General features: G+C 48.4%; 1 protein-coding gene across 3 annotated transcripts in view; it reads right to left on the bottom strand.

Moving 5' to 3' along the window:
- Positions 1-21,726, bottom strand: part of Bicral (BRD4 interacting chromatin remodeling complex associated protein like) — a 99,274-nt gene that overhangs the window by 69,516 nt on the left and 8,032 nt on the right. The window contains exons 2-3 of one of the 3 annotated variants that reach the window (XM_041655289.1): positions 15,498-15,667; positions 4,574-4,834 (exon numbers count right to left, since the gene is read on the bottom strand). The gene's annotated coding sequence lies outside the window, so the exon portion shown is untranslated. Of the gene's footprint in view, positions 1-4,362; positions 4,384-4,573; positions 4,835-15,497; positions 15,668-21,726 lie in introns of those variants that run through there. The other 2 variants (XM_041655290.1, XM_041655291.1) reach the window with 2 other exon arrangements.

Genomic DNA, 21,726 nt, shown 5'->3' on the forward strand with positions numbered 1-21,726 from the left:
GTGCACAGCAGCCAATGGTGTCTATAAAGACCTGAGCCTCTGCACCAGGACACAGCAAGGAAGTTGAGGCAGGAGGATCACGTGATCACAGGAGTTTGAGACCATCTAAATATTACAACAATACTGTGAAACCTTGTCTCAAAACAAAAAACAAACTGGGCGTCTAAACCTTTAATCTCAGCACTTGGGAGGCATCTGAGTTCAAGGCCAGCCTGATCTACAGAGTGAGTTCCAAGATGTCCACGCTTTTACACAGAGGAACCTTGTCTCCAAAAACAAACAAACAAACAAAAAAACAAAAGTCAAGGATTTGGTACATAGCACAGTAGTGGAATGCTCTCTAGCGTGCGTGAAGCCCTGCGTTCAAATCCCCATCCCACCCCACACACCCGTGCTGTAGTTAAAACAATAGCTTCTCACTGCCATTAGGACAAAACTCTGAAAGTTTCCCATATGGCCTAATCGAGGCCCCAAAGCAGCTTTGCAATGTTCTCCTTTTCCTCACTGGACTCAGTGTAACACTCTGCCCTCCACATAGGCGGGGAATGTCAACCCAGCTAACAGGAGCTCATTCAGATGTTCAGTCATCTCTACTGGAGAAAATGGTCATCTCCAATTCCTCTGTCAGGGCTCACTGTCTCCTGCCGCTGGCTGTAGCCCACTAAGACTGCTCTAAAAGTAACTGCTCTTTCCCTAGGAGATAGTTGGTTTAGAGAAACCACTGTTTTAAAGCTTCACTGAATTTCTGCCGAAGACTAGAGTCACTCTGAAGCAAATTTGTTTACATACTTTTGGCTTTTTGTTTTTTGAGGCAGGGTTTCTCTGTGCAACAGCTCTGGCTGTCCTGGAACTCAGAGATCCACCTGCCTCTGCTGGGATTAAAGGAGTGTGCCACCAGGCCTGGCTTCTTCTGGCTTTTTGTTTAAGTCTTGCTGTTTTCTCGGTGGCATGGGTATCTTGCCTGTTTGGCCTGTCCTGACTTGAAGGGGGGCAAGTGCTGGCCTAACTTTCTCTGGTTTCTCTCTGGATCTGTGACATTCTTATCTTTCCTCTGGAGTTGCCTTGAGCCCCAGGAACAAAGAGGATCCACTGACAACCATCTTTGTGGTTGGGCCCCCAACTCCCCGAAAAGCAGTGTAGGTCTGCCTAAAGCCAGTGACTGTGGTGGGAGGCAGCTACCTGAAGCAGAAGAAACTCCTCTCTTCAGAACCAGACAACAACCTGACCAGATCTCTGTAATTCTACCCCCACCTCTTGCTTTCCTGACCCAGTTCTTCCTGTTTAACCTCAAACCTGGCTGGCAGAGGTGGGTGGAGCTCAGTGGGTGGTGTCAGCACCTGGAAAATGGAGTTTGTGGTCACAAGGAATACGTTTTCACTGCCACTGTCTCTTTTATTGGTGTCCAAGAGGCTAGTGTGTTGGGACTGCCGGGCTTTTGCCCTAAGAACTTCAGTAACAAGACTGCTGAGAGGCTGAAGGAAAAGGGAATCTGTTGCTAAGCCTGACAACCTGAGCTCAATCCTCAGAACCCACATGGTGGAAGGAGGGGACTTCCTCTGCCCTCCATGCCTGCACTTCACATACATGATCCTACACACATACAAAAAAACCCTCCGGTAACAAAACTCAGAAGCCAGCTCTAGTCATAAGATTTTAAAGTCTCAGGATATCTAAGCTTGCTTTCTACAAGGACATGTTTTCAATGACTAATTAATTAATTAAAATAAATGGCAGGAAGAGAAAAATAATCAGTAACAAACTAAAATAATATGGACCTCAATTGTGATGTTGCAACACACCCCACCTCCCCAATAAAACAAAGCAACACAGTGTACAGTCTCGTTACAGGATGCTCCAAATCTGCACTGTGCTAGGCTCTCCGCGGGGCTCTGGACAATGAACCCTTATTCAGACTATTCCCTGGTGAGTACGCCCGAATTTCAGTCCTGGAGGTGGAAGTAGCACGTTCAAACTCAAGCTCCCTACCACATTACTGAAGGACACAGCTGGTCTGGGCAAACAACAGAGATGGCAAGTCTGTAATTTAAAACATCTCCCAGTTAATTTTTATAGTAAAGATGCAGAAATCATAGGTGTGGGGGTTTTTGTGGAATGCAAATTTTGCTGCTTAAAATGGCACAACCCTGGACAACTAGATTAGTAAAGCAGTACTTTGGGATAAAATAACAAACAGGACGTATTTAAAGAACCGAACAGTCCCTGGACTAGCAGTGTTCACTATGTGGCAGGACTTGTGGCTGGGCCCCTACCATCCACCACCTACACGATTGTATTCGGAAACACAAAGAAACCAAGGCCACTATGTTGCCTTTAACCATTAGAAAATTAACTATTTCCATCTCTGAGTACTCCTGACCTTTCCAGACTGCGCTCCTGTAACAATTTAAGAAGGCTACACTCCTCCCGGTATATCTATATAAGGAAACAATCTTTGTCTTTTAGAAAGTGAAAAAGTGCATTTGAATTTCTTCACGGCAGTTTAAAAGAGACTTATTTTTGGAGTACTATGAAGGCCCAAACCAGAAATTACTTGTAACCGTCACGTTCCCACAATCTGAACCAGGTATTCTCCGGACTGTTTTACAATACAACCAACTAAACATAAACGGATAAAATGAAGAGTCCAGGAGGAGCATGAAAGGCACACCGGCCCTGTCCTTGGCTTTATAAACTGGGACCCTAACCCTAATAATCCAGGGGACAGAGTAAGAGGTCTCAAAACCCTGCCCTCGGCCGGGGCCTGGAAGACTAAACCGTCCAGCCCGAGGTAAAAGGAGAAAAACCCAGCAGGCTGCAGGGCGTCAGGGCGGGAGCCCGTGCACCCCGGAAGCCGACCGCATCCCACTGTTTTCGGCCTGAGACAAAAGATCGAAAGCAAGGCGCCGCCGCCCCTTTGCGCCCAACCCAGCGAGCCAGCCTTTGGGTCTGGGGTCGCGGTGGCCGCGCGGGCTCCATCCACAGGACCCGGCGGCCCGCGCGTGGCTCCGGCTCGGCAGCGCCGGGCCCGGCCTGCCTCCCGGCACACAGGGCGCCGCCCGCCGCGAGGGAAGATGGCGGCCGCCGAGCAACTGCGCCACCAGCCCTGGCCGCAGGCCAGGCCCAGCGCCATCTTAGCGCCCTCCAGCCCGCCGCCCCCACCCTGAGAAGCCGCTGTCGGGGTGACTCGGGAGGGGGGGGGGGCGCGAAGACCTCTCGGCTAAAAAAGTTAAAAATAAGACCAAAGACAAGAACAAAAAAATTAAGCAAAAAGCCACTCTCAAAAGCCACCGTCCGCCTCGGTCCTTCGTCTCCCGGCCCGCCGGCTGACACCGGCCTCAAGCGGCCCCGCACGGCCGAGCGAGCGCGGAGGGGAGGCTCGTCCCGGCTCGGGGCCGCGGGTCCCCGGCAATGCCTCGCCGGCCGCCGGCGACCGAGTGCGGGCTGGCGCCGCGGCCCAGGCCGGGGATGAGGCCCAGGAGGCCGGGCGGCCCGCGCTGTCCCGGGCCCGGCCTCGACCCCGGCTTCTCCCGCGCGCAGATGCCGTGGAAGGGAGGGAGCCTCCCGGCTGATAATGTAGCCGGCTCCTGGCCGTCCCCGGCGTCCCCGGCGCCTCCCTCCCCGCGCCTCGGCCAACGCCGGACCCATTTTGCTGAGAAGCAAGAAAAGGCGATTCAAACCCAAGAGCTTCCGAGGAAGGGAGTGGGAGAGAAGGGACCGCAGGGGTGTGTGAAGAAGCGAGGGGAGGAGATTGGGAAAGCTGATTTTTCTTGCTTGGCCGCCGTCACGCCAGGCCCTCCCTCGCCCCCTGCTCGCGGCCCCGCCGAGCCCCGCTCCCTCCTCCGCGGCACCCGGGCGGCTCCGGGGGGCGGAATACACACACTCGCACACACTCCGCGCACACAACTAATTTGAAAGCGGCTCAATCAATGAGTCATTAAAAGGCTTCCCTCCCCTCCCCTCCCCACCGCCAACCGCCACGCCGCCACCTCCCCTCCTTTTTTATCCCACACCCCCCCCTTCCCGAGCTCTCCCACTCCCCGCTCCAGAAATTTGCATCCGCGGATAGGAAAAAAAAAAAGGAAGAAAAAGGAAGGGGGAAAAAAAGGCAGGCGCCAGGCCCCCCACGCGGCCGCGGCGCCCCCCGGCCCGGCGCCGCCGCCCCCGGTCCACCCGCGCCCCCGCCCGAGACACTGAACTTGGTCTTCCCAGGGCCCCGGCGGCGCTGGGAGAAGCATCCACACTACATTCCCCTTTTCTCCGTGTCCATTAAACATCCACCCACCACCACCATCACCCACCCACAAACCCACCCCCCCCCCAAAAAAAAACACAGCCTTAGCCAATAGCTCTCTGGGCTGAAACCTAATATCCTGGTTTTGGCAACTCGGTGTTTAATTTGCTCCTCTTTCTTTTCTGTCTGGCTGGAGATCTATCTCCAGCTCCCCCCACTTCTCCTTCTTCCCTCGCTTCTCCCCTCCCCGAAGGAAAAAAGAGGCAGAGGAAGGAGGTTGTGTTTTTTTTTCTCCTTGAAATTTTTATCACAAAATTATAATACACTCAAAGGGAAACTCACCGTCATGAAAAAGCAGTGCCTTGTCAACGGGGTTTCTGCGCCATCGCACCAGGGGCGGCGGCGGCGGCGGCGGGCGCGGGGCGCGGGGCGCGGGCGCGGGAGCTCCAGGCCGAGCGGCGCCGGCCACACGCGCTCCGCTCTCTCTCTCGCTCACCCCCGCGCCGGGCGGCGGGCGCCCGCTCCCCGCGCCCGCCCGGCCTTCATGCTCTGCGCCCGGGCAAACGGCTCGCCTGCTCGTCTACCTCAAACTTCGGTTCTTGCCTAGTGAAGGAAAAAAAAAAAAAAAAGCAAAGATGAGGATTTCTTTAATTAAAAATTTTAATTTTTTTTTCAAAAACAACAAAACCAAACCAAAAAACACAAGCTCCCAGCCTGGTGATTTCTGTTTCTTTTGGATTTTTTTTGGGGGGGGGTATTGGAATGTATTGGGGGTTTATTTAAGAAACATTTATTTGTGTACCCGCCCTCCTCCCCCATCTACAAGATGTGAGTGAGCTGATTCTCCTCAGGGGCCCTGTACACACAAAACACACACACACACACACACACACACACATTTTAGCTTAACTTGGAGGGGAGGGTAAGGAAAAAATAAAAATTGGTTTATAACTTAAGTTAGCGCCAGTCACAGTTTTAAAAAAAATTGCATATTTTTAAAAACTAAAGCCTCCCTTAGTTACTTGGCAGATAACTGGGTTAGCCTTAAGTTTCTCATGTACTACTAACTTTATAATACCCCTTTCCACTCTGCAATGCTGTGAAATCTTATCTGTGAAACCCTGAGATTAAAAGGAAAACAAAACTAGTGCCTATGGAGAGAATCTGAGTACCCCCTCCGCCCGCTTTATTTATGTGGCTGTCTTTTATCTCCATGTTTGGGAAGTCTGCATTAAGTAACTCCCATTCTTAAAAAGGAAGCTAAGAACCCTTTAGCACCCCTTGGCCCAACCATAATTACCACCTGTTTTAAATTTCAAATTGTTGAGACTTCTTAAACCACCTAGTAGCAAGAAAAGCATTTAAATAACCGTTCCATAAGAGTTCTTTGTAGCCCTAATTACCAATACCCACAAAATATAGCGGGGGGGGGGGGGTGTCACTTGTTTTAAATATCAGAAATGGGTGAGATATGAATTCTATGTGAATGTAATTCAAGCTTAAAGATACAGATTTAAGCCTACAAAGTCTTCTAAGGATATCTGAAGTTGGTGAGGTCTTGTTGATAAATATGTGAGTTCTAAATAAAATTATCCCCATATTTAAATTCTTTAAAATATTGTCTGGTTTCTATATCCTTTAGTACAAAACACATCTAAACCTTAATGGCAGAATTGGGGCCTGGGAGTGGTAAATCAAGAACATGTTCTACGAATGTGTGACCTAACACACACGCGCGCACACGCACACACACACACACACACGCGCGCGCGCACACGCACACACACACACACGCACACACGCGCGCACACGCGCACACACACACACACGCACACACACGCGCGCACACGCGCACACACACACACAAATACCTTGCTTACTAATAATAAGCATGTAATTAAACTACACTTCACAAAATAAATGTGTCAGAGCTGCCATATTCACCATCTTTTTCAAAAGCAAGTCACCCCATGTGTCAGCAATCGCCACTCGACCGCTCTATAGAATGTGTCTTTGTATTGAGACCTGATGGAAGACACACTCAGTAGTGTCACACAGTAGCTATCACTGGGCTGGATTTTTCTTAGAAGCCTTTTATTTATTTATCTGTTTTCTATTCAGCCGAGGCCCTCCTGGACCAGGAGTCCTTGCATAAATTAGCATATTTCTCTATACTCGCCGGTTGGGCCAACCAGTTTTCTAATTGGCTTGGGAAAATTTTAACATGTTTTAAAGTGCCTTTGGATTGGTGGGAATTTAATTAGAACACCCATTTGGAAGAGAAGCATTTCCGAAGAGTCCATGGATGATGCATTGCCACCAGGGCATAGCAAGCCTTGCAGCTGGTGCTCACAGCGCCAATGAAACACCAATGGATTTCAGAAAGACAGCCCTCCTCATTGGCCAAAATCCCAAGGAAATCTGAAATCTCATTTTAGATCTGACCTACCATTGCCCTGATTTGATCATTACACAATGAATGTATAATATATAAACATATTGCACCTCATAAATTATGCATTGATTATGTAGCCTTCGAGAACAAGATTAATTTTTAAAACAGTGACCTAGGGCACCGCAGTCTTTTAGTATAAGAACTATGCAGAGTGGCTGGGGGGCTCCAGGCACCGTGGTATTTAATCACGTGGTCCATCCCAAGACCTTCCCTGGAACCTAAGGAACGATGAACCTAAGGTTTAATGACCCTGATTTTGCAGACAGGCTCTCTGGCTTTCAGAGAGTTGTCTGAAGGCATTAGTCTAATAAGGGCTGACAGAAGAAACCCTGGCTGGTGGGTTCCAGAACTTACCCTCTGCAGGGCCTGACAAGTATCTTGGGAACCTGCTGTGGCAATGTCATGCATGCCACAGTCCAGAGGAGAGGCACAGGCCAAGGGGCAACCCCTTAATTGGTCAAGACCTACCCAGAGACTGCCAGTTGTCAAATCTAATTTTAAATCTGGGGGAGGGGTTTGCAAAATACTGGGACAGCAGTGGGGTGAATGCCAGGCTCCAGACAACTGAAGAAACTGAGTGCGGAGAACCAGAGGCAGCTTTTCAAGCTCTTCCCCATAGGACTTTGAAAGCAACTTAAATAAGGGGCGTGCTTTTGCAAAAAACATTTAAAACCCAGTTGTAGGGTTTGGAATCTGAATGAAGATTAGGAAGCCTTTTAAGAGGACTTCATTTTTTTTTTTCAAGAAGAACCATTTTTTAAAATGTTTTATTTTATGCACATGGGTGTTTGCTTGCACGTTTGCCTGCACCGTGGGTGTGCCTTGAGTTCGAGGAAGCCACTGGATCCTCTGGAAAGGAATTACAGATGGCTGATTATCTCCATAAGGGTGCTGGGAACCAAACCTGGGTCCTCTGCAAGGGTAGCAGGTGCTCCTAACCTCTGAGCAGAAACCCCAGGACCTTTTCATTTCTGGGGTGTGGGGTTAGAGAAAGGGTTTCTTGAGGACCTCACCCTGTCCTAGAACTCGCTCTGTAGCCCAGGATGGCCTTGAACTCAGAGATTCACCCACCTCTGGGATTAAAGGGGTGTGCCACCACTGCCTGGTGCTAGAACATTCTTTATTCTTTTAAAATTTATTTTATTTCATGTGCATTGGTGTGAAGGTGTCAGAGTCCCTGGAACTGGAGTTACAGACAGTTGTGAGCTGCCATGTGGGTGCTGGGACTTGAATCTGGGTCCTCTGGAAGAGCAGCTAGTGCTCTTAACCATGGAGCCATCTCTCCAGTCCCCTGGTAGAACATTCTTAAAATGGCTTAACTTTATGTTAATGACCTTGATTGTACTATCAACAACTTAGTCGTGTACACAGATTCCCTTCTGTGTAAGCTACTATAAACAAGGGAAATTGGACAGGTGTGTGTGGGGGTTCACATAATAGCTATAACAGCTAAGAGCGAAAGGTCGGGAATATAGCTCAACCTAATATAAACCCTATCACTAGAAGAAAAAAACAGTGAACCATTGCCTAGCTGGCTTTTCTTAGAAGAGATACAGGCCAGAGAGATGGCTCAGTTGGTAGCTGGGCTATCCACCAGGTCTCAGGTCCTAAGTTAGTTTCTGGGGCCCACATGATGAAAGGAAAAAACCAGAAATGCCTCTGACCCCATGACATGTTAACACACACACACACACACACACCAAATAAAGCATAGTTAAGAAAAGAAGATGCAAATGGTGGAGCTATGTAGCACTGTGCATATGAGTATGATGGCCAGATGTGCCCACTGCAGGGTACAGGGGCACCACCAAGAAAGGCAGCGAGTGTGCAAGAACCATTCTAAATTCTCAGACTGGCAGATGGCTCCAGGGAAAGGCATCTGCCACCAAGCCTGATGACAACACTTCTCATGGTGAAGGAGAGAACTGACTCCCACAAGTTGTCGTCTGGCCTTCACAAGTGTGCCCCAGTATGTGTGTGCCCAATATAAATACATGCACACACATAAAAATGTAATTAAAGTAAAATTTTAGCTGGTCTGTGGTGGTGCATGCCTTTAATCCCAACACTCTGGAGGCAGAAGCAGGTGGAGGATCTCTTGTGAGATTGAGGCTAGCCTGGTCTACAAATTGAGTTCCAGAACAGCCAGGACTATTGAAAAGAGAAATCCTGTCTTGAAAAAACAAAATAATAATAATAATATTAATTTAAATTCTCAACATGTATCAATAAGGTTCATATCCTTATTCATAAATATTTGAGAGCTCTGTCATCAGTCAGTCCGAGTGGGCTCAGATTCCACCTCTATGGCTCACAAAGGGAGGCACTTGGCGGGTCATCCTCCCTCTTCTATAAAATGAGGCTAATTATAGTGTTCACCACTGAGGGTTATTTTAGGGCGTGACGAACTAGTGCATGAAGGATGTTTTAGCAGGGCACTAGGAACCAGATAAGCCTGTACAACTCTTCCTGTGTGAGCAGCCAGGGACAGTCTTCTGTTGCTTATGGTGTGATTTGAGTCTACCTTATTTGTTTGAGACAGGATCTCATTATGTATCCCTAGCTGACCTGGAACTCTCTATGAAGACTAGGCTGGCCTCACAAGATCTGCCTGCCTCTGCCTCATGAGTGCTGGGATAAAATATATGGGTCACTGTGCGGGCCACTGTTACATTTTATACATGTGACTTTTGGGGGTGGTGCTGAAACAGGATCTATGTAGCCCTGGTTAGCATAGAACTTACTATATAGACCAGGCTAACCAGGAACTCAGAGATCTGCCTCTCTGTGCCTCCAGAGTGCTGGTATTAAAGGCACACGCCATCTCATCCTACCTTTCCCCGCCTTTTCCACACCTTGGTGCATATGTGTTTGTGGGTGTGTGCACAGGCACGTGACACGCCATTAGGCTTGGCAGCAAGTGCTTTCTCTACCTGCTGAGCCGGCTCACTGACCCCTTGGCCAGCCTTTTAAATGTTTCTCAGTTTCCTGCCTGTAAAAAATGAGATAAGCAAAACATGTCTCTGAGGTTGCTATGTGAGTTTTAAAAATAAAAGAAAGGTAATTATCACATGTACTCACTCATAGGTGTTTTTTTTTAATATTTATTTATTTATTATGTATACAATATTCTGTCTGTGTGTATGCCTGCAGGCCAGAAGAGGGCACCAGACCTCATTACAGATGGTTGTGAGCCACCATGTGGTTGCTGGGAATTAAACTCAGGACCTTTGGAAGAGCAGGCAATGTTCTTAACCTCTGAGCCATCTCTCCAGCCCCTCATAGGTGTTTTTTTAAATATAAAGCAAAGAAAGCCAGCCTACAAACCACAATCCCAGAGAACTTAGACAACAATGCAGACACTAAGAGAGACTTACATAGATATAATCTACATGGGAAGTAGAAAGTATAAAAAGACAAGATCTCCTGAGTAAACTGGGAGCATGGGGACCTTGGGGGAGGGTTGAAGGAGGGAGGGGAGAGGCAGGGAGGGGATCAGAGAAAAATGTAGAGCTCAATAAATATCAATTAAAAAAATAAGATGGGCAGAGGTGGCGCACGTCTTTAATCCCAATACTCAGGAGGCAGAGGCAGGCGGATCTCTGTGAGTTTGAGTTCAACCTGGTCTACAAAGCAATTTCCAGGACAGCCAGGGTTACACAGAGAAACCCTGTCTTGTAAAACTAGAGATAGATAGATAGATAGATAGATAGATAGATAGATAGATAGATAGATGAGGTGACTGAATAATCAAATGAGTGAAAAATAAAAATACACAGTGAAAGGCCTGTGGTGTGGCAAATTGACAGAGCACCTACTAAGCACGCTGAAGGTCCTAGGTCCCAGGACCCCCCCCCCCGCCAAAAAAGTAATAAATAAGCAACTTACTGGGACACTGGCAGCGCTTCCACTGTCTTGCCTACGTTAGTACTCTGTGAAGTGAATGGCTATGAACACTTTAAAGCACCTTCTAGATGCTCAGGCTATTTAAGTCACGCCATAGTTTTCAAGCTGGTCGTTTTCCTTGACAGACTTTTCAAAAACAGTCTAAACTCCTAGAAGCTTCTAGTCCAAAGACCAGGAATAACAGAACCCAGACGAGCTGACGAGCACTCCCACTGTCTCCCGTCTCACACTCCCAGCCTGTTTCCCCACAGAGAAAACGAGGGGGAGGACAGCACTGGGGTAGAGGCTATCACATGCTGCTGGAAGACAGACACCTCTCAGTGCTCAGGCCCCGCGTGCCCTACCTCTCTTAAGCAGAGTCTTCAACTCCAGGCACCCAAGAGGATGGGGATGGCAGAAGGAGGATAAGGCCAAACGGTATACAATGCTGCTCTGAAGGGAAAATGTCCGCAGCCAGCAGCAGCCAGGCCTGGTGGCAGGTGAGCCCTGCACTTGGGGGATTTGGAGCTAGAGGCAGAATGCCATACAGTAGGGTTGCTACACAGTGAGTTCGAGGACAGCCTGGGTTACACAGGACTTTGTTGTGAAGAAGAGAAAAAGGGAGGGTGTCCACGTCAAGGGGCTGGTCCAATCATCGTGCCCTTGTGAAAATGAGACTAGTAAGCCTGACAAAGCTGAGCGTGGGAGCACATGCCTGAGATACCAGTGGCAGAGGCAGGAAGGCTGTTACATGTTCAAGAAAAGCCAGGGCGCTATCTCAAGACCCTATCTCAAAAAAACAAGGGGCTGGAGAGGTGGCTCAGAGATTAAGAGCACTGGAGATTTACAAGTTGGTGTAAATCTTGGCTGTAAACCAAATTTATAAGTTGTTCCTCTGCTCTTCCAGAGGACCTGGGTTTCTTCTTCAGAACCCACATGGCAGCTCACCTGTATTTAACTCTAGTTCCAGGGGATCTAACATCCTCTTCTGCCTCCTCAGGCACCAGACACACACCTGGTACCGACACATATGCCAGCAAAACACTTAAAAATTAAAAAGAAAATGAAAACAAAAAAGACCTAAGATAGCCAGGCCCAGTAGTTCCCACCTTTCGTCTCAGCACTTGGAGTCTAGGGCAGGAGGAGCTCTGAGAGCTCTGGGCCAGTCTGGTCTACAGAGCAAGTCCAGGCATGCCAGGGCAAAGTGTTAAGACCTTGTCTCAAGACAAAACAAGGGCTGGAGAGATGGCTCAGTGGTTAAGAGCACTGACTGCTCTTCCAGAGGACCCAGGTTCAGTTCTCAGAACCCACATGGCAGCTCACAACTGTCTGAAGATCCAGTTTCAGGGGATCTGACACCTTCACACCAGTGCACATAAAATAAAGTAAATAAACAATAAGAAATATTTGGGGGTTGGAGAGATGGCTCAGCAGTTAATAGCATTGCCTGCTCTTCCAAAGGGCCTGAGTTCAATTCCCAGCAACACAACTATCTGTAATGGGGTCTGGTGCCCTCTTCTGGCCTGCAGGCACACATGCAGACAGAATATTGTATACATAATAAATAAATAAATAAATATTTAAAAGACAAAACAAATATGAAAACACAACAGCACAGAACTGAGACGGCTAAAAGGAGACTATCAGTCTGTTAGAAATGGGAAAGAGGACAAGAGTGTGAGCAAGCCTGGGAGACACACTCGCAACAGTCACGAGAAAACTGAGGCGGCTGCATACACAAGCGTAAGGACCTGCATTCCGTTCCCAGGAGCTGCGTTAAGAAGACAGGTGTTAAATGGCGCACACCTTTAAACCCAGCACCTGGGAGGCAGAGGCAGGGGCATCTTGAGTTTGAGGCCAGCCTGGTCTACAAAGTGAGTTCACGGACAGCTAGGACTGCTACACAGAGAAATCCTATCTCAAAAAAACCAAAGCCAAAAAACAAAACAAAACAAACACCCAGGTGTTGGTGGCATGAGCTTGTAACCTAGCACTAGGCCTAAAGCAGAATTAGGAGACCAGCTAGGCTAGCCTATTTGATAAGTTCCAGCACAGTGAGAAAGACCTTGTCTCCAAAAGGTCTTTCTCACTGTGCTGGAACACACAGCATGGCAGCATCTGACAAATGACACACAAGGTTGTCTTCTGACCTCTATGGGTATGTGCACACGTGTGTGCACACACATGTACTCATGGACACACACATACATGCACATAAAATAAAAAGAGAGAAACCAAGAAGAGGTACTGCCTGTCTAATATCCATGACCATTAAAAGCCACATGGTAAAAAGGTCCATCATTATTGGAACAGAATAGTTAACCAGGCATCGCTGGACGACCTTGCGAGCAAAGGTACAAATACCCTCACACCTCATAAGGCTTGCACTTACTCTTTATGAATCTCACCAATCAGATACCAGCTGGCTGTATGTGTCAGCTCCTTGTGAGCTGAGTTAACGTGAGTCATATCTAACACAACCAGGAGGCTGCTCAGAAGTCGACACGGCAAAGGGCATGGGTGTTCACATGGGCCCGGCACACAAGCTGATGAGATAATCCTACCCACCACAAGCAGGAAGTGCCAGGACTCAAGGAGCCATCGCTTCCGAGTTTGTTCTTTCTCTCCGGTCTTCACATTTGCAGTTCAAACCTTCCACCTTGACCCATTCTTTCCTCCAAAGGATGAGCCCACCCCAGGCCACCCCCAAAGCCAGCCCCTCCTCTCCACAGACATTCAGACCTCCGCCTCTTGCTCTGTATCCCACCAGTCTTGTATCTAAATGTACAGCCTCCTCTCTAAATCTCAAAGCTGAATGTGTTCCACTTCCACCAGCTCCTCACTAGCCAGAGTTGCTAAAAACACAAACTCCCTAGCTGGGGTGCAGCTCAGTGCAGGCTCCTGCTGGGCCTGGCTCCAGCCCCTAGCAGGCCATAATGATGATACAGGTGCCTAAACCCAAGGCCAGTTTAGGCTTCTGTCTGTAAGTTCATCTTCAGTATAGAAAGTCTTAGGTCATCCTGGGCTACATGTCTCAAAACAAACAAACAAACAACAAATGGAGGATGAGGCAGGGGAATAACCGGACCTTCAGTGTCATCAATGGCCAGAGCGAGTTTCAGGGGAACAGAATGGGAGGTCACTTCTACACAGCCTGTCAGGTGTCTGTGAAAGGGTTTCAAAGTCACTGATGAAGGTCACTCTCATTTGGAAAACACTGCTTCAAGTCAGCAACTGAGGAGGCTGGAGAGATGGCTCAGCGGTTAAGAACACTGACTGCTCTTCCAGAGATACCCAGGTTCGATTCCCAGTATCCACATGGCAGCTCACAACTATCTGTAATTTCAGGATCCAACACCCTCACATAGACATACAAACAGGCAAAACAATAAAATAAAAATAAATTAGAAGAAATCAGTAACTTGTAGTGATATTTTATTTGTGTTTTTAATAAATAAAGCTTGCCTGAAGATGAGAGTGCAGACCTAGGCCACGAGAGGCCAGGGAGTGGTGGCTCGTACCTTTAATCCCAGGACTCTAGCCACCCTGGGCTACATGAGATTGAATCTGTTTAAAAGAGAAACAGAGTTCCTGCAAAGGTGACTTTAATCCCAGCACCAGGGAGGTGGAGACAGGAGTGCCATGGCTGGGTGGAGAGAGGAATAGAAGGCAGGAGGAGACAGGAGCTCAGTGCAGTCTGCAGTCACCCTGAGGGCAGGATCGCCCTTTAGTTTGTCTGAGCCTTGATAGGGTCAAGAACTCTCTAGTGACTTGGCTGCTTTGCTTTTCTGATCTTCAGCCTGAACCCCAATATCTGTCTCTGGGTTTTTATTATTTGTGCTACAGTAACTGAGAGTCGGTGTGGCAGACACAGTAATTCCAGTACTTGGGAAGTAGAGGAAGGAGTTGAAGGTCAGCCTCAGATACATAGTGAGGTCTGGGCCAGCCTGAGCTACAGGAGTCTACCTCAAATAAACAAACAAAAAATACAATGACAAATATTAATAATGACTTTTCTGTATCCACCTGACATTTACATATACTCTACAGCCTACGGCAACAATCTGTTACACCTGCCCCCTAATGCAACTGCACAGCCTCTGGTCCTTACACAGCTGTTAACAGCTGCAGAAGTGAAACTATTGGAAAAGGGATACTTTGTTTCTGCTTGTATGAAGTGTGAGTGTGTGTGCATATTTTTTTCCTGGTTAGAGCATATTGACAACTCTCCAGTTATCTGAGTATTATATTACATTAAACCCTGAGGTTAACAGCAATTTTTTAAAGATTATTTTTATGTGTGGTATGGGTATTTCCCTGCATGTGTGTCTGTGCATTGTGTGCATGCCTGGTTCCTGTGGCGGCCAGGAGAGGAAGTTAGATGTACTAGGACTGGAGTTGCAGGTGGTTATGAGCAGCTGAGTAGTGCTAGGGACTGAAGCTGGATCCTTTGGAAGAGCAGCCAGGACTTTCCACCGTGGGCCATCTCTCCAGCTCTCCAGCTCCTTCACAGTAAGTTTTTAAAAATTAAAAAAAAAATAATAAAGACGAAAAGAAGGACTCTAGCTCAGCATAATTTCACCATGGCATAAATTCTTCTCCCCTTAAAAGTAAAAACCACACACAAAGCCAACCAGAGAGCATCTTCTGAGGTTGCTAGCTTGCCAAGATATCACAAATGTGGGCAAGCAATCTTTCGCTCACATCCTTAGAAGCAATATTCAAAAACCTCAAAACCTCCTTCCTGCCACTTCAGAAAGGAAGCCCCCCTGGGCGGGTGCGGCCAAGGCCTCTCTGCTGTGCTGACGAAAGATCTACTGTCATTACGCTGCCCCATCACCACAAACAAATGAGTGAGAAACGGGGAAGAAACGAGAGCAGCCTAAGGGAACCGCAACAGCGAAGTTTGTGGCCAGTTCTGGGTACCTGTGTGGATGGACGGACGGACGGACGGACGACAGATGGATGTGGTCTTGGGGAGGGGGGCAGCTCCACAGACAGGAAGCGCGCCTGCTAACACCGCCAGCTCTCCACACCACTCATCTTCAGCACCGTCATTTGTACCACCTGCTCTGCGCAACGTCCTTACAAATGTTCTGATGAAAAACAACAGGAAAACAATATATGGGGCTTGAAGGAGGCTCCCAGTGTGATGCTCTGGGTACCAGGGGAGAGGGAGGCATTCTGTGCAGGCAGGCAGGTGGCGGGAAAAAGCTTAAAGCTGGGGTTTTCTTCCTCCTTTTCTTTTCTTTTCAAGATTTATTTTATTATGTGTACAGTGTTCTGCCTGCATGCATGCCTGCAGGCCAAAAGAGGGCACCAGATCTCATCTGGGATGGCTGTGAGTCACCATGTATTTGCTGGGGATTGAACTCAGGGCCTCTGGCAGGGCAGCCAACTCAGCTCTTAACGGCTGAGCCAATTCTCCGGATCCCTTTTTTTGGTTTTGGGACAGGGTTTCTGTGTATAGCTCTGGCTATCCTGGAACTCACTTTGTAGACCAGACTGAAAATTTTGCTTATTTTATCTTATGTGTATGACTGTTTTGACTACATGTATGCATGAGCACCACATTCATGCCTAGTCCTCTCAGAGGTCAGTAGAGGGAGCTGGATTCCCTGGAACTGGAGTTATGAATGGTTCTGAGCCACCAAGTGGGTGCTTAGATCCAAACTCAAGTCTTCAGATACTCTTAACCGCTTAGCCATCCCTCCAGTCCCAAGGGTGGGTTTAAAAGATGACAATAGGAAAGGAAGGGAGCATGTCGGCTAGAGGCCCCTGGGAGGGGAGGCAGACCCTAAAAAAGGAGGAACTATAGCAAGTGCTGGGTGGAGAGAGGATGGGGTGCTGGCAGGCAGTCTGGGTGGAGAGAGGATGGGGTGCTGGCAGGCAGTCTGGGTGGAGAGAGGATGGGGTGCTGGCAGGCAGTCTGGGTGGAGAGAGGATGGGGTGCTGGCAGGCAGTCTGGGTGGAGAGAGGATGGGGTGCTGGCAGGCAGTCTGGGTGGAGAGAGGATTGGGGTGCTGGCAGGCAGTCTGGGTGGAGAGAGGATTGGGGTGCTGGCAGGCAGTCTGGGTGGAGAGAGGATTGGGGTGCTGGCAGGCAGTCTGGGGAATCTCTGAGCTGCAAACGTGGGTCTACACTCCTTGCACTCATGATAATGTGGAACCTTGTGAGATCAAGAGACTGCGACAGGTGGTTATGAAAAAAATCCAGCAGAGGCTGGGGAAATGGAAAGTACTTGCTTTGTAAGCCTGGGGACCTGGGTTCAGATCTACAGTACACATGTAAAAACAACCAGGTCTCGGCACAGGCCTGTAAACCCGGTTCTGGGGAGGTAGAGACAGAAAGATACCTAGCCAGCTAGGCTAGCCAAATCAATGAGTTCCAGGTTCAATGTGGGATCTTGTCTCAAAAATAAAGTTCAGACTGGAGAGATGGCTTAGCATTTAACAGCCTGTTGCTCTTGTGTGTAGGAGGTGTGGTTGTGTACGCCTTTAATCCCAACTCTTAGGATGAAAAGGCAGGCAGATTTTTGTGAGTTCAAGCCCAGTCTGATCTACACAGGGAGTTCTGGGGCTATCCAGAGCACCATAGCGAGACCAATAAATACACAGACAGTGTGATGCTCTTGCGGAGGACCTGAGCTCTGTCCCCACCGAGCACACTGAGTGGCTCACATCTGTAACAACAGCTTCAAAACATCCACTGCCTCCATCTCCCTGGGCACCTGCACACACCCGCGCACACGTGAATCATCCCCCAACACATTATACATACTTAAAATAAAAAAATAAAGTGAAGAAGGCCAGCAAGGCGGCTCCATAGGTAAAGACGCCCACTACACACACCTGCAGCTTGAGTCTGGCCCCTTGAGCCCAAGTAAAGGTGGCAGGAGACAATATACCAAAGTTGCTCTCTGACCTCCACATGCCCCCCAACACATAAAATAAGATATAAATAAACTGGGTTGGGCAAGATAGCTCACCCAGTAAAAGATGCTTGTCCCAAGCCTAGGGACCTGAGTTCAATCCCCAGGACCCACACGTGAGAAAACTGACTCCGGTACATTTTCCCGAGTTCCCTCCACGCATGTGCCATTTGGCATGTATGCACACACATAAGTAAATATCTGTGGAATTTGTCCTTCAAAAAGGTCAAGAGCAAATGAGGATGACACCTATGCTGACCTCTGGTCACCACGTGAACACAAGAGCACACAGAGTAGGGGACAAGGCCACCATCTTAGAGCAGAGAAGAGGCAGATCCTGAGTGTAGAAGGGGACAGAAAAATACTGTGCCCAGTGGCACTCCACAATGGCACACCAGGCTCTCTGGGCCTGCCCACCTTTCTAGCTGTGGGTTGGGGACTGAGCCTTATTCTCACGCCTCTAAGTTCCCTCTCTCTTTTTAAGACTTATTTTTATCTTACAAGCGTTTGTCCTGCACGTATGTATGTGTACTATTGTTTATGTTTGGTATTGGAGGAGGCCAGAAGAGGGTGTCACATCCCCTGGAACAGAAGTTACACAATTGTGAGCCATCATGTAGGTACAGGGAATCCAACCTGGGTCCTCTGCAAGAGCAGCTAGTGCTCTTACTCACCGAGCCACCCCTCATTCTCTCCCTTTCTTTTTAAAATTATTTATTTTTAGATGAAGCTAGAGTCTCAAGATATAGCCCAGGTTGGGCTTGAACTTGTGGGAATCTTTCCGCCTCCACCTTCCAGGTGCTGGGATTACAAACTTGCATGATCACACACAACGAATTTGACCTTTTCTCACTCAAGCACGCTGGCCTCTCCAGTGCAAGTCAAAGCAGCTGCGCATCTCTGCAGGGGAGTGACAGCTCACTGGGGAGCAGCTTCATTTGTGGAACTGTGCAGAAGCGCCCGGGGACTGAGTAAAATGCCTCTTGGATCATCCCATTTCTGTCACCTCACTGCTTTGCCCACCGAGCAATCCTTTGGTTATGCAGTTCAGTTTTAAAACTTGTGTTTTGAGGGCTGGAGAGATGGCTCAGTGCTTAAGAGCATTGCCTGCTCTTCCAAAGGTCCTGAGTTGAATTCCCAACAACCACATGGTGGCTCACAACCATCTGTAATAAGGTCTGGTGCCCTCTTCTGGCCTGCAGGCATACACATAGATAAAATATTGTATACATAATAAATAAATATTTAAAAATTTATTTATTTTTCCCCAACAGAGGTTGGGGAAGTTTGTGTCTACTATAAATTCACAGATTGGCCTGTGAATCTGGAGCACCAATCATTCTTAAGTGGCCTCCATTTCATTTCCACTGCCCTCTGTTTGGCGGGGTCGTCTATCCAGGGATCCAGGGCGGCAGTCTTTCCCAGGCACTACCCAGCTCCGACCCTTCTCTTCCCCTTCCTGAACACAGATGCCAGGAGCTCCTGCTGAAAACCCTGTCAGCTCTCCAGAGCCCCCAGGAAGCCTGCAGGATTCTTGGTGCCAGCGCTGTTCCAGCCCCTCTTCTTTTGTGACACTCATTTCCTCCTGCACCTCCCCTGCCTGCCCTCCCCTCACTCCTCTTTCCTTTGCGTGTCCAAACAACTTCCTCTTCTTTGATAACACACACTGCCTCGCGTGACTCATAATTAGTCATGTTTATCCCCGGACTGCGAGCCTCTGAGAGACCAGACTTGGTCTATTTTTATACCTCCCCATCTCCCCAGGGACAGACACGGCATCTTGCATGGGTACGCTAAGTGGCCATTTATTGAGTCTATGTTGTGCCAAGGCACCTGGCTGGTGCTGGAGGTAGCAGATACTTAACATGTCCCTGACAAAAGGGACATCAAAGTGCTCTCTTGTCTTAGGATGTTCAGGCGAGATGCCTTCTTTGGCCTGTGTGTGTGGAGCTGAGAACGCAAGCAGGCTCATGGTGGCAGCCTACAGGAGCAATGCCTGAATTATTTCAATGTTCCTGTTTCACCCCTCCCCCAAAAAACTGAGGCATAGGGTCGACAAGATGGCTCAGCGGCAGAGTTGCTTGCCAGCAGGCCTGTAGTCCTGAATTTGATCCCCGGAACCCACAGGGAAGGAGTACGACAGACAAGCAGTCCTCAGACTTCCACATAACTGCTGTGGCATGGCTACCTGTACACACACAGAAAATAAATAATGTTTTTAATTGAGGCATGTCTTATATCCCAACTAACACAGTTCTCTTCTTTTCCTCTTCGTAACTGTTTTTCTCCCTCCTTGTATAACTGTTTAAAAAAAAAAATACTGGAGAGATTGCCCAGTGGTTAAGAGCACTGGCTGTTCTTCCAGGTCTTGAGTTCAATTCCCAGCAACCACATAGTGACTCACAACCATCTGTAATGAGATCTGGTGCCCTCCTCTGGTCTGCAGGCACACATGCAGACAGAACACCGTATACATAATAAAATAAATCTTTAAAAAAAATAAACAAAGGTGCCGGGCGGTGGTGGCGCACGCCTGTAATCCTAGCACTCGGGAGGCAGAGGCAGGCGGATCTCTGTGAGTTCGAGGCCAGCCTGGTCTACAAAGGGAGTTCCATGACAGGCTCCAAAGCTACAGAGAAACCCTGTCTCGAAAAACCAAAAATAAATAAATAAATACATAAAATAAACAAAGAACAACAAACAGAGTTTCACTCTGTAACTCAGGCTGGTCTCAAACTCTTAATTCCCCTGCCTCAGCCTCTAAAACACTGGAGTTCCAAGCGTGAACCTGACTAGTTTGTGGGGTGGAGAGGAAAAGGCAATGCCAAGTGTCACTCCTCCTCAGGCGCCATCCACCATGGTGCGTTTGTGTGTGTACACGAGAACAGGTGTGTGCGTAGATACACACCATCAGATTGTGTCTGGAAGTATTCAGAGGACAGCCACAGGTGTTGTTTTTCAGGGACCCCCACCCACCTTGTCGTTTGAGATGTGATTTCCCACAGACCAGGACTCACCAGGTAGGCTAGGCTGGCCAGTCAGCAAGGTCTAGGCATCCACTACCCCTGCCTTCCCAGCGCTGGGATTTTAAGTGTGGACTACCATGACAAGCCCCACCCCCTCTTCTTTTCTATAACTCGAACTCAGTTCTTCATGTTTGCACAGCACATAAGCCCTCCCACTCCAACAGACACGAACAAATAAAACAACGTAATACAAATTTTAAAATAAAGAGAAATGATTTAAAGAAGACGCTGGCTGTTCTTGGTTGTCAACTTGACCACATCTGGAACCAACTAAAACCCAAATAAATGGATGGGCACACCTGGGAAGGATTTTTTCTTAATTCAATCATTTGAAGCAGGAAGACTCACTTTAACCCAGATCTCCTGAGGGGGAAGATCCTCCTTTAACTTGGACCACACCTTCTGCTGGAAGCCTACATAAGGACAGGGAAGAAGGAAGCTCTACTCTCTGCCCGCTTGTTCTCGCCTGTCTTCCTAGCACGTCCATCCCTGGCATTAGAGCCTACTTCTTCAAGATTCTGGAACATACTGAAGACAGCTGGGACACCTGGCCTGGTGCACTGAACAACTACTGGATTCCCGGGCCTTCTATTCATAGGGTGCCGTTGATGGATTGGCTGGACTCCAGCCTGTAAGCTGTTCTAGCAAATACTGTTACACACACACACACACACTTATTCTATAGGTTTGGTTACTCTAGCGAGCCCTGACCAACACAGAAGTACTGGCATTATAAGCAGAAAACAAGCGTCCATCCCTTACGATATTTGGTCTTGCCTCTTTCTCGCTTACACGCTTACTCACGGTGTGCGCGTGTGTGTGCGTGTGTGTGCGCCTGCAGATGCTGTAACTTCTGGGAATGGGTTCTAGCTTTCACCTCTTACCATGGGGCTCTAGGAACTGAACTATGTCATCAAGCTTGACAGCAAAAGCTCCCTTACCCACTGAGTCATCTCACCAGCCCTGTTTCTGCCTCTTGTTAAGCAAAGATTTTTTTCAATTTATTTTAATTTTACATATATTGATGCATTGCCTACATGTATGCCTGTGTGATGGGGTCAGATCGCTTGGAACGAGTTTACAGGCAGTTGTGAGCTGCCATGTGGGTGCTGGGAGTCGAACCTGGGTCCTCTGGAAGAGCAGTCACTGCTCTTAACTGCTGAGCCATCTCTCCAGCCCTGCAGAAGAAGATCTGTAT

This window comes from Microtus oregoni, unplaced genomic scaffold, assembly GCF_018167655.1.
Source record: "Microtus oregoni isolate MIOR12 unplaced genomic scaffold, Mior012 000007F_ref0000211, whole genome shotgun sequence".
Classification (NCBI taxonomy): Eukaryota; Metazoa; Chordata; class Mammalia; order Rodentia; family Cricetidae; genus Microtus; species Microtus oregoni.